The sequence below is a fragment of the Schistocerca nitens genome, chromosome 4, assembly GCF_023898315.1.
Source record: "Schistocerca nitens isolate TAMUIC-IGC-003100 chromosome 4, iqSchNite1.1, whole genome shotgun sequence".
Lineage (NCBI taxonomy): Eukaryota > Metazoa > Arthropoda > Insecta > Orthoptera > Acrididae > Schistocerca > Schistocerca nitens.
This window is the reverse complement of record NC_064617.1, coordinates 884,340,921-884,353,432: the sequence shown is the minus strand read 5'-3', so window position 1 is coordinate 884,353,432 and position 12,512 is coordinate 884,340,921. Positions and strand designations below refer to the sequence as shown.

Below are 12,512 nucleotides of genomic sequence, written 5' to 3'. Positions count from 1 at the left end.
TATCGGGCCTTTGTTCTTCAACGAAACTGTCAACACACATGTTTACTTGCAACTCGACAGTGAATTTTCGGCTCTGTTAACTCCAAACGAAAAATATTGTGCGTATTTCCAGCAAGATGGGGCATCTTTGCATGTGTCAGATTTGTCCTTAGCTGGTATACATACAGATTTTACAGAGGAGAGGACCATTAGTAAGGGCTTGTGGCCACCCCGCTCTCCCGACTTGTCACCATGTGACTATTAAAAATGGCTCTATGGGACTTAACTGCTGAGGTCATCAGTCCCCTAGAACTTAGAACTACTTAAGCCTAACTAATCTAAGGACAGCACACACATCCATGCCCGAGGCAGGATTCGAACTTGCGACCGTAGCGGTCGCGCGGTTCCGGACTGTAGCGCCTAGAGCCGCTCGGTCACTCCGGCCGGCCTGTGACTATTACCTCTGAGGATTTCTAAAGGTTAGAGTCTAGGCAACAATCCCAGAACACTTGACACATTAAAAAAACAACGTATGTGAAGAAATTTCGAACATTCCTGAAAGAGTACTGAAAAGTGCACAACTTCTCTTGGACGCTGGCGGAGAACATTTTGAACATATACTTTAAATTAGTTTCTAAAATATGCTTATTAAACTAATAAAAGTAAATCTGTTGCTTAAACTGTTAATTACATAGTTAATAATGAAACCGTATAATAAAAATGTAAGAAAGCTATGATGTACGTTGATTTCTTTCTTTCATATTCCTTTCAGCGCAGGGGCCGGCTATATGTACGCCACTCTGCGTATCTTTTTCCGTCCTTGAAGAATGTAACATTGTTGCTTTTTATTAGTTTCTCTGTTGGGGTTTTCATACAGGGAGGGATTAGCGTACCCGAGATGTGGTGCAACAGGCGACCGCATCAGGGACGACATAGCTGCGGGACACAGGCACGCCCGCTAATCGGCCGTCGTTAGTGGGACGGAGCGCGGCCAGCTAGCTGCCCAGAGGGCTCTGCAGCTCGCACCTGTGTCCCAGACTTGTCTGGCCACGTCACTAAGTGGTGTTCCGTAAACGCAGTGGAAACGTTTCTGTGCGTTAGGCGACTGACACAGGCTGTTAAGTCGTAGCTGCGGGTGGGGTTGGGCGCACTGCGAGGTGGAAATAAGGCCCACGAGAAAGACAGGCCGCGGCGCGTACGTCACGAAGGTAGTCCTGCGCTCGCCCGTTCGCTCAAATCAGCAGACAAACTACGTTTCTGCATCTGTTAACTCGTACCTAGGCGTGTCCGTACAAACGAAAATTGAATCTTCTACTGCAATCCGCTATTACGGAATCTTACTGTTATTAGTCCTATAATGATAAGTCCTTGGGCCTACTTATAATTTGTGACGGCTGTAATGGCGTACAATTAAAAAAGAAATCATGCTAAAATGGCCGGCCGCTGTGGCCAAGCGGTTCTCGGCGCTTCAGTCTGGAACCGTGCGACTGCTACGGTCGCAGGTTCGAATCCTGCCTCGGGCATGGATGTGTGTGATGTCCTTAGGTTAGTTAGGTTGAATAGTTCTAAGTTCTAGGGGACTGATGACCTCAGTAGTTAAGTCCTATAGTGCTCAGAGCCATGCTAAAATGATTATCAGTTGCATAAGGCACCACTTCCAGCATGTAATGAGTACTGTGAAGCAGACTTCATAATACCAGATTTCAATGGAAGGTGCAATTCTCGTTAGTACTTCGACGCCCAAGTGCCAGTTAACAGGTTTAGAAACGCATTTTGTGTGCTGAGCTGAGCGAGCGAACGAGCGAGTTCAGGACCACCTTCGTGACGTACGCGCCGCGGCCTGTCTTTCTCGTGGGCCTCGGGTGGAAAGCAGAGCTCGGCGTGGTGAGGCAGACGTTACAATGAAATGAACACCCTCAGCTGCTTACAGGCGTTGACATACGTCAACGGGGACAGATGAAAATGTGTGCCCCGACCGGGACTCGAACCCGGGATCTCCTGCTTACATGGCAGATGCTCTATCCATCTGAGCCACCGAGGGCACAGAGGATAGCGCGACTGCAGGGATTTATCTCTGGCACGCCTCCCGCGAAACCCACATTCTCAACGTATTGTCCCGCACTACATTCGTAGTGCCCCCGCCCATTATACTCATTACTCGCGGCGCGTTGCCGATTCCCGTAAGAGTTCGGGCGCTGTTTGTGCATTCGCAAAGAAGAACAGATACCATCTTAGTATATATTGACCATCTTCTTCTTCTGTGCGAATGCGGGAGGCGTGCCAGAGATAAATCCCTGCAGTCGCTATCTCGTGTCCTCGGTGGCTCAGATGGGTAGAGCGTCTGCCATGTAAGCAGGAGATCCCGGGTTCGAGTCCCGGTCGGGGCACACATTTTCATCTGTCCCCGTTGACGTATGTCAACGCCTGTAAGCAGCTAAGGGTGTTAATTTCATTGTAATTTCATTCTAACGAGCTGCATGGTCACCGATGATATCTGTTCTTTCGGACATGTCCGAAAGAACAGATACCATCTTAGTCTATATAGAGGCGGACGTTGTCGCTTGGTGCGAAGCGGCAAGACTACGGCATTTCGGGAGAAACGTTTCACGCAGAAAGGAGGTCGTGATTGGCAGCCACATATCTGCGCTGCGCTACTGACAGCGAAGTGAGGGAGAGTACTTACGACGAAGAAATCCGCGTCCAGGCACACTTGTATTGCAGTTCGTAAGCGCGGTGCTTTTCTCGAAGACTGTGCCTATACCAACTAGCAGCTAACGACGAAATAACTGCAGAAGAAACAGTCCGTTAGCATACAGTACACTGTGCGGAGGCTACGAACAAATTGTAGTTAGGCCACTTAAAATTCTCTATAGTAAATTCGTCCGACAGATTAGTTCATGTTGTAGATAACTTAACGTACAGGCTTGTTTAATAAGTAATGCCCCACAACATTCTTCTCACAATATGTTCCGGCATAACGACAGGCGCCGGCACGAAGATTAAGAGCCGGGTTTTTGGCCGATCGGTTCTAGGCGCTTCATCCGGAACCGCGCTGCTGCTACGGTCGCAGGTTCGAATCCTGCCTCGGGCATGGATGTGTGTGATTTCCATAAGTTTGTTAGGTTTAAGTATTTCTAAGTCTAGGGGACTGATGACCTCAGAAGTTAAGTTCTATAGTGCTTAGAGACATTTGAACCAAAACAATAGCCGTCTATAGAGCTGTGAAGCTGCGTTGCCATAACACATCCACAAAATAGCGTTGCAGACACGCGCAGCAGCTGCGCCCAGCGTTCAATACCGAGCGAGGTGGCGCAGTGGTTAGACACTGGACTCGCATTCGGGAGGACGACGGTTCAATCCCGCGTCCGGGCATCCTGATTTAGGTTTTCCGTGATTTCCCTAAATCGCTCCAGGCAAATGCCGGGATGGTTCCTCTCAAAGGGCACGGCCGACATCCTTACCCATCCTTCCCTAATCCGATGAGACCGATGACCTCGCTGTCTGGTCTCCTTCCCCAAACCAACCAACCAACCAGCGTTCAATAATACTATAATTCTTAATTTTGATACTGTACTTACACAGTTGTACGTTATGCCTATTTCTCTGTACTACTGTTTCGCAACGTCAGAAGAGAAATCTTATGGGACTTAAATGCTGAGGTCATCAGTCAACGTCAGAAGTGTTTTCACGAATACATGGAAATGAAAGTTTTACGAAAATACACTACAAACACAGTTTTTGATGGAAGACTGGTAAAACGAATTACTCGGGCAGTGCCAGGTTTGTCTGCTAGTATAGAATATACAAGAAGAAGAAATAATTTTGACCTTTTTTCAGTTTATTTGCAATCTCAATAGTAATGTGAGTTATCACGATACGAATGTGGGGACAACACAACAGACAGTCCCCGAGCGGAGAAAAATCTACCAGCCGCCCGGGAATCGAACCCGGGAACATTCGCTTCTCAATCCGCAACGCGGACCGCGCAGCTACTGAGGCGAAGAAGTGTTAAAACTAGGATTCGAAGGTAGCAGCCGTAAGAGAACACTGTAACGCCACAATTTACTAAGAACAGTTTTATTAGTGAAATGACCGACACTGTGCGGTGTACGTAGGAACCAAACCCGGTATAATCTTGCAGAGGGATATGAGCAATACGATCATCTCTGATTTGTATGTAATTCTTGCTGTCACCTCGAATGTTAATTATTCTGACTATTGTCCTATTGATTTCGTTAAGATTATCTTGAAACTACTACAGCTCTGTAGATATGTTGTATCAGAAGAAATAAGAGCTCATCTCAACTGATAAATAGGTGAGACTCGAAATTAATTAATCTTCTACAATTGAATTCTCATAAATATCTAGAGTGTTTCAGATACCTACGTTGACGTGCATGTAGAGAGACTCTGGAGACGTGGCGAACGAACCTGCAATCACACGGCGATTCTTTACAGACTCAAGAACTCGCAATTAAATAGCGTTAACAGCGCTTTACCAAGATTTCGTCGCTCAACATATTATGCAAACGACGAGTTTAGTTAAAAATACATCACAGTACAAACCAAAATCTCGTCCAAATAATATTCCAACACAGCACAAAGCAACAGAAAACACCACAACAAATAAAGTAACATAACAACAGGGACAAATTGTTTTAGGAGGGAGTAAAATGAGACGTAGTGGAAAGGTGTGAGAATAGTGGCAAAATGGTTCAAATGGCTCTGAGCACTATGGGACTCAACTGCTGTGGTCATCAGTCCCCTAGAACTTAGAACTACTTAAACCTAACTAACCTAAGGACATCACACACATCCATGCCTGAGGCAGGATTCGAACCTGAGAATAGTGGAGGAAAGAAAAAGAAGGGAGGAGAAATGAAAGCGGGCACGTGGTCCTCACGTAAAGAGGGGACGCGTACACGAAGCGGCGACAGAACACGTCGTCACAGCTCGGTGGCGAGTCGTCTCGGGTGATGGACGTGCGAGGTCAGCACCCGTGTCGCGTGTGGAGGACGGCTTTCGCGGAGTGTCCAGCAGGGTGTGGTTATGGGCGGCGAGTGCGGACCAGTGCGGACTGTAAACAGACGGACGACCGCCGGGGAAAGTGAATGGTGAGTTGACAGCTGGCGATGTTCCGGGACGCGGTGTGTGCCGGGGGAAAGCATTAGACAGCGGACTTCTCTCTATGGGCACGGCGCGCTGAAATGAAACTCGTCTGGTCCGCGGAATAGGAATACGACTGCTCTACGAATCCGGCTAACCTGCGAGTAACTCTCTCTCTTTCTGGTTAGCTACGGTTGCTGCCGTAAACAGCGGCGAGGAAGTGCGTGACGAGGCGATAGTTCGACCAAAGCCAGCGGACGGACTACCAGCATACACGAAGCGAAGCCCAGAGGAGGAAGTCTTCCAAAGTTTCTCCAGAACTGCATATTCTCTCAGCAAAAGTGCGACTTCCTGTATGATGCTTCCAATTTAAGTTCTCCCAGTCAGTGTCATGCGTAGGTATTTAGATCATTAGACAACCTCCAAATTCTTGTGATTACGTGGTGTAACAGAAATAGAACGAATTTACTTTAGTATTCATGTGGAGGTGCCTTAAATTTATTTTTAAAGTTGATGGTCAGATATGACTCTCCGCACTATTTAGACATCTTGACCAAATGGTTTTGTAGGATGTTTTGATCTTCTGTTGATTTAACTAGACGGAAAACGAGACGATCATTTGAGAGCTATTCAGTGTGTCTCCTAAATACACACATAAAAGAAAGTTTTGCATCACTTTGGTTTCTACAAGTCCTGAAATTAGACGTTGCCGGCCGTTGTGGCCGAGCGGTTCTAGGCGATTCAGTTTGGAACCGCGCGACTGCTACGGTCGCAGGTTCGAATCCTGCCTCGGGCATGGATCTATGTGGTGTCTTTAGGTTAGTTAGGTTTAAGTAGTTCTAAGCTATAGGGAACTGATGACCTCAGATGTTAAGTCCCATGGTGCTCAGAGCCATTTGAAATTAGACGTTGACTGAGGGTACTATATCACAGAAACAGTCCTTTTGACTGTTCAGAGATGTCACTAAACCCGCACAAAGACGTAAACAACCATGCATGAGCAGCGCCTATTAGACGTAGGGGGTCCTACAGCCGATCAGTTCCAGTCATTCCACCAGGAAAGAGGTACACGACTCGTGTTGTCTGTAGTTCAACAATGCCTAGACGGTCAATACCACGGTTCGATCGCGTCCGCATTGTTACTTTGTGCCAGGAACTCTCAACAAGGGAAGTGTCCAGGCGTCTCGGAGTGAACCAAAGCGATGTTTTTCGGACATGGAGGAGATACAGAGAGGCAGTAACTGTCGATGACATGGCTCGCTAAGGCCGCTCATGGGGTACTACTGCAGTGGATGACCGCTGCCTACGGATTATGGCTCTGAGGAACCCTGACAGCAACGCCACCATGTTAAATAATGCTTTTCGTGCAGCCACAGGACGTCGTGTTACGACTAAAACTGTGCGCAATAGGCTGCAACCTGACTCCCGACGTCCATGGTGAGGTTCATCTTTGCATCCACGACACCATGCTGCGCAATACAGATGGGCCCAACAACATGCCGAATGGAGCGCTCAGGATTGGCATCACGTTCTCTTCACCAATGAGTGTCGCGTATGCCTTCAACCAGACAATCGTCGGAGACGTGTTTGAAGGCTACCCGGTCAGGCTGAACGCCTTAAACACACTGTCCAGCGAGTGCAGCAAGGTGGAGCTTCCCTGCTGTTTTGGGGTGGCAGTATGTGGGGCCGACGTACGCCACTGGTGTTCATGGGAGGCGCCGTAATGCCTATGCGATAGGTGATTGCCATCCTCCGACCGATAGTGCTACCATATCAGCAGCATATTGGCGAGGCATTCGTCTTCATGGACGACATTTCGCGCCCCCACTCTGCACATGTTGTGAATCACTTCCTCCAGGATAACGACATCGCTAGACTAGAGTGGCCAGCATGTTGTCTAGACATGAACCCTATCGAACATGCCTTGGATAGACTGAAAAGGGCTGTTTATGGACGACGTGACCCACCAACCACTCTGAGGGATCTATGCCGAATCGCCGTGGAGGAGTGGGACTATCTGGACCAACAGTGCCTTGATCAACTTGTGGATACTATGCCACGACGAATACGAGCATGCAGCTATGCAAGAAGTGCTACTGGGTATTAGAGGTACCGGTGTGTACAGCAATCTGGACCACCACGTCGGAAGGTCTCGCAGTATGGTGGTACAACATGCAACGTGTGGTTCTCACTAGTAATAAAGAGGGCGCAAATAATTTTTATGTTGATCTCTGTTCCAGTTTTCTGTACAGGTTCCGCAGCTCTCGGAACGGAGGTGATGCAAAACTTTTTTTGATCTGTGTTAGATAAAACATCACCTTCGTCAGCAGAGTTACCTTAATTTACTATGTACTGTGGCCTTTCTCAAAGGAAATCGCGAATACAGTTACACAGGTGAACCGATATTCCAAAGGCACGCAATTTTGTTTCAAGCTGTGGCGCAGTGTCAAAACATTCTGCTGATTAGCGAATATGGAATGAAATAGAACTCTTGTGGGCATCACTCGTTAGTTACGAATCCGTTACTAACGAACAGAGAGCCATCTGAATTTTACAGTAACGATGATTCTCTGAGTCTGCGAAGTGTATGTGTGTGTGTGTGTGTGTGTGTGTGTGTGTGTGTGTGTGTGTGTGTGTGTGTGTGTGTGTGTCAGAATAAATACCTTATAATGCGTGAACACAACGAACGTTTCAAGCTCCTGCTGCAAGTTGGCGTTAACGAGGCGGTCCTATACTTTCGTAGTTTTGTGGATAGGTTCTATCGCGTATTACGTGCAATTGATGTGAGGTGTGCTACTTTGCTGTATTCAGGTACGGAACTTTAGTCGAGCGAGGCACCATTCAAGAATGGTAAGGAGGGAGATGATAATCAGAAATGAACCAACATAACTTGTATTTGTTGGGCATTAATAAACTGCCAAAGCTGTATTTAGTCCTTTTTCATCACATGTTTATTATATTTATTTTAAAATAAAGAACTGAATCCAGCTGAACCGATTTATTAATACGCAAGATTATTATTCATACTTGTGATTGCTATAACTAAAAGACTGTCTGCAATTCGTGTGCTGTCTGGACGAGAAGACTTACAATTCTCGCTTATAAATAGCAGAGTTAACATCATTCGTAATCGCTATTGTCCTCGATTTAAGTCCCTGCAGCGTTTTTGGTGAAAGAATTTGGTAAAACCGTGTTCCATAAGTCCGCTTTGGTGGGGCCGTCGCTCTTACCGCTCATGTCCATCACGTACGACCGTAGCGTCCTTGCATTTTGTACTGGATATCGGGACAGGGTCTCGCTGTTGATATTCTCGAGATTACGTAAACCGCTGCGAATCGTTCAGTATACGTCGAGGCAGGTGTAACAGATAAGCAGCCAGCAGGTTGTCGAGCAACGCAAGGGCCGTCCCCGCTGTCCGCTCACCACACTTTGAGGTGTCGGAGCGCTGCAGGACTCGCTTGTGTGTTCTTCAGCCGCCAGTCGGCCGCAGCCAGCTAGACATTGAGAAGGGACGCCAGAGGCCAGTCGTACAGAGAGGCGGCCGCACCTGCCGGTCGTGACGTCACTGGTGTCGCAACGCTGCGCGCCGCGCCTTTGCCGCCCACGCCGCCTGCAGCCGGCGGCCGCTGCGGACCGCCCGTCTGGCCGGCGTCCTCACCTGTCCCTCACTGGCGTCTCGCCGTAGATTCCAGCCGGTTTGCCACGGTCAGAGCCGACAAAGTCCACGCTGTGATTACGCGTGTACACTCACAAGGGGAGGCCACGATGTTTGCAACGCGCTTTTACTTCAAACTTAATACACTCTTAGTACTCCATTAGGACAACAAAATGTGTAAGCAGTACGCGTACTTCTCAAGCGTTATTGAGAAAATCGCAAGATAATTTCGGTCGTCAAATATATACCTGTGAGTGGCCGTTTTTACCAGGAAGCGGCGGCAGCCGAGTGGGTAGCGTTCAAGCCCCGTAATCGCTGGATCGAGTCCCGTTCATCAGTTTTTTTATTTTTAAGTCATTTTTTTTACTATTTACAATTGATATAATGGGAAAGATAGGTGTAATCGGATGAACTTCTATTAAATTTACAATGTTATTTGGCAGTCTACAGATTTTTATCATCACAAAAAATATAATATTCATAACTATCGACTAGTACAGGGCTTAACAACTGGCCGGTTTTGAGCGCGAGTACTCGCGTCTGCTCAGGCACATGCTCGCGAGCAGCTGCAAGGTCGTGGAGTACGGAGGGAGGGGAGGGAGGGGGAAATTCGCGCGCACGTTTGAATAGGGCCGCAGCGTGCCTATTGAATTCGCGCCGACTGTGTAACGTTTAAAGTACTACGATCAGCTCTAACGGTCACTTCGCTGGTTAAGAATCATGTCAAGTCGCCGTTGTGTAGCCCCAACCATGCTTTCGCAGTTCAACCCCCATTGGGAGGAAGTGTATCTGTTTACAGAAAACGATTGTGTTGCAAATTTTTAGTATGTCACAAAACGCTGAATTCTTTTAGGAAATTTAATTTGCAGCGACATTATATGTCGTACCACGTGAAAGTCTACGGAAGTGGAAAATGTGGTGGACCAGATCGTGCACAGGAAGTTATTAAACTTAAAAGGAAGCTATCCGAAGAAGATCTGGACGACGAAGAAAAATCAACTGAGGCAGCTCTCAGAGAGAGTTACAAAATTGCTTTGCTTTTAGCAAAATCCCTGCGCCCCTTCACTGATGGCGTTTTAATAAAAGAATGTTTGGTAGTTGCAGCGGAACATTTGCGTCCATCTCAAGTTGAACAGTTTCGGATTGTTCCATTATCTAACATGACCATTACGCGTCGCATACAGGACATGGCAGACGACGTTCAGAGCCAGCTTGCAAATATCTGTAAAGATTTTATGGCGTATTCTCTAGCTCTGGACGAAAGTGTTGATATCACTGGAACAGCGCAGCTTGCCATATTTATTAGAGGTGTTAATAGAGATCTTCAGGTAAGGAAGGACCTCCTCGATGTAGTAGCCATGAAGCACACTACAACCGGAGGTGATTTAAGTAGTGTTGAAGAAAGTGTTGAAAAAATAGGATTGTCGTGGAATTCTATGGTTTCAGTGTCTACAGACGGTCCACCAGCGATAAAGGGAAAAAATCAGGTTTCGTTGCGCTGTTGAAGGAGAAAATGCAAAAACTGACCGTGCCGAATGAAATAAGGGGCGTTCACTGTGTGACCCACCAGGAAAACTTATGTGTAAAGAGTATCACTCTAAAAAATGTGATGAGTGTTGTTGTTCGTACAACCAATTATATAAGGAAGCATGGGCTAAAACACAGGCAATTTAAAAGCTTTCTTGAGGTTGTAGAGAGCCAGTATGGTAGCCTGCCTTATTACAGCGAGGTCCGCTGGCTTAGTCGTGGCGAATTATTAAATCGATTTTTTTGCCTATTAGATGAGATAAATATGTTCATGGAAATAAATAACGTGTGTTCCTGAATTGAAAGAGCCTTCATGGAAATGTGATCTCGCGTTCTCAGCAGATTTAACTAGCCATCTGAATGCTTTGAACATTTCACTACAAGGTAAAGATCTGCTAATTACTCGTTTCATAGATCGAATACGAGCTTTTAAAATGAAATTGACACTTTGGGCGAGTCAGCTGGAAACAGGAAATTAGCTCATTTTCCTAAATTATCATCCATGCAAGATGTTCACAAAGACTGTGAACGTTATTCACATGGTTTAGTTGCCCTTAAGGAAAAATTTGATCAACGCTTTCAAGATCTGACAGCACTAGACAGTGATTTTGATCTGTTCTCCTCTCCATATTCAGCGAATATTGAAGAGATTCGTCCTGCAACTAGAAATTATTGACCTGCAGTATGACAGAGAATACAGAGACAAATTTCAGAACAAGAAAAACATTTTGGAATTTTACAGACACTTCCCTCAAGATAGATTTCCTCGTTTGCACAAACTGGCGGCTGCAATAATATCAATGTTCGGTTCCACGTATGTTTGTGAACAACTGTTCTCTGCAATGAAATGTAACAAGACGCGCCTGAGAAACGCATTGTCTGATCGAAATTTAAACTGCACGCTGCGCCTACAATGCACAAGAACAATTACTCCGAACATAGACACAATTGTAAAGGGCAAAAAGTACAAGATCACCGAGAATCCCACACTTCAGTGACACCTTTTATTGTGTAACAGTTCACAAATTAATACGAATGTAGAGGCATATTCTAAGCTAATAAAATTATGTGGCACGTGTACATTCTCCTTTTTGTTTCACTTGTCGCAGTAATAATTCGTGAGTGATATCCGATTTACATTGACTGGCGGCAGCTGTTGTGTGCCCCACGTGACTCTCCCCACTCTCCGCTCTGGTCCGGTAGTGGGGGTAGCGTGCTCGCGCTGCTCCGTGCTCGCGCCTTGCTGCTCACAGCTTGCTCCGCGAGCACGTATGTTGTGAAGCCCTGGACTAGTAAAAGTGATACTGAAAATGTATGCTTATCCGTGTCTTCAAAATTGTTCGTATTCAATCGAAAAAGAACGAGAAATTGCTTCACGGGAAGCGCTATTAAAATATACTCGATACCGCATGATCAATTATCAGCGCCGATATTTGAGGAAATGCTGCGTTGTGCATGGTTTGCTTCCAAATTATCGACTGAAAAAGAGGTTTTTGAAAATGTTAACGAGGTTTGTTTTTACACGGAAAACCGCAAAAGACCTTGCCTATGCGGAAACAGCATTTATTCAATGCAGCTGGTGCCGTTTAACTTTATGCTTTCCATGTTCTTACGAAAAATATCCTGCCGTTGTACTCGTAATGTCGAAAGCGACGATTAATTGTACATCTTTCGAAAGCCGCCTGTGCCTGTCGAAACTTGGAGGTAACAAGTAGTTTGGGGCTCCTTCCAGGTTTAAGGGATTTCTCATACATTTTCAGTATCACTTTATGTGTTTGGTCGTTTACTAGTCGATAGTTATGAATATTATATTGTGATAATAAAATGTAGACTGCCAAATAACATTGTAAATTTAATAGAAGTTCATCCGATTACACATCATTCCCATTGTATCAATTGTAATGTGAATAGTAAAAAAAATTACTGTGTTAGAAATAAAAAAAAAAAAAAACCTGACGAACGGGACTCGATCCAGCGATTACGGGGCTTGAACGCTACCCATTCGGCTGCCGCCGCTTCCTGGTGAAAACGGCCACTCACTGGTATATATTTGACGACCGAACTTATCTTGCGATTTTCTCAATAACGCTTGAGAAGTACGCGCTACTGCTTACGCATTTTGTTGTCCTAATGGAGTACTACGAGTGTACGAAGTTTGAAGTAAATCCGCGTTCCAAACGTCGTGGTCTCCCCCTTGTCAGACGAGCAGGAGGAAGTGTAACTAGTGGGCGACCCCGCAGAACAG

At 46.1% G+C, this 12,512-nt stretch overlaps 1 protein-coding gene and 2 non-coding genes across 3 annotated transcripts in view; 2 read left to right on the top strand and 1 right to left on the bottom strand.

Annotated features, from left to right (window-relative positions):
- LOC126253408 (mucin-5AC-like) overlaps positions 1-12,512 on the top strand; it is a 448,548-nt gene that overhangs the window by 23,151 nt on the left and 412,885 nt on the right. The gene's annotated exons all lie outside the window — the stretch shown is intronic.
- Positions 1,947-2,021, bottom strand: Trnat-ugu (transfer RNA threonine (anticodon UGU)). The gene has a single exon. It is a non-coding gene; the product is annotated as a tRNA-Thr (tRNA).
- On the top strand, positions 2,293-2,366 carry Trnat-ugu (transfer RNA threonine (anticodon UGU)). The gene has a single exon. It is a non-coding gene; the product is annotated as a tRNA-Thr (tRNA).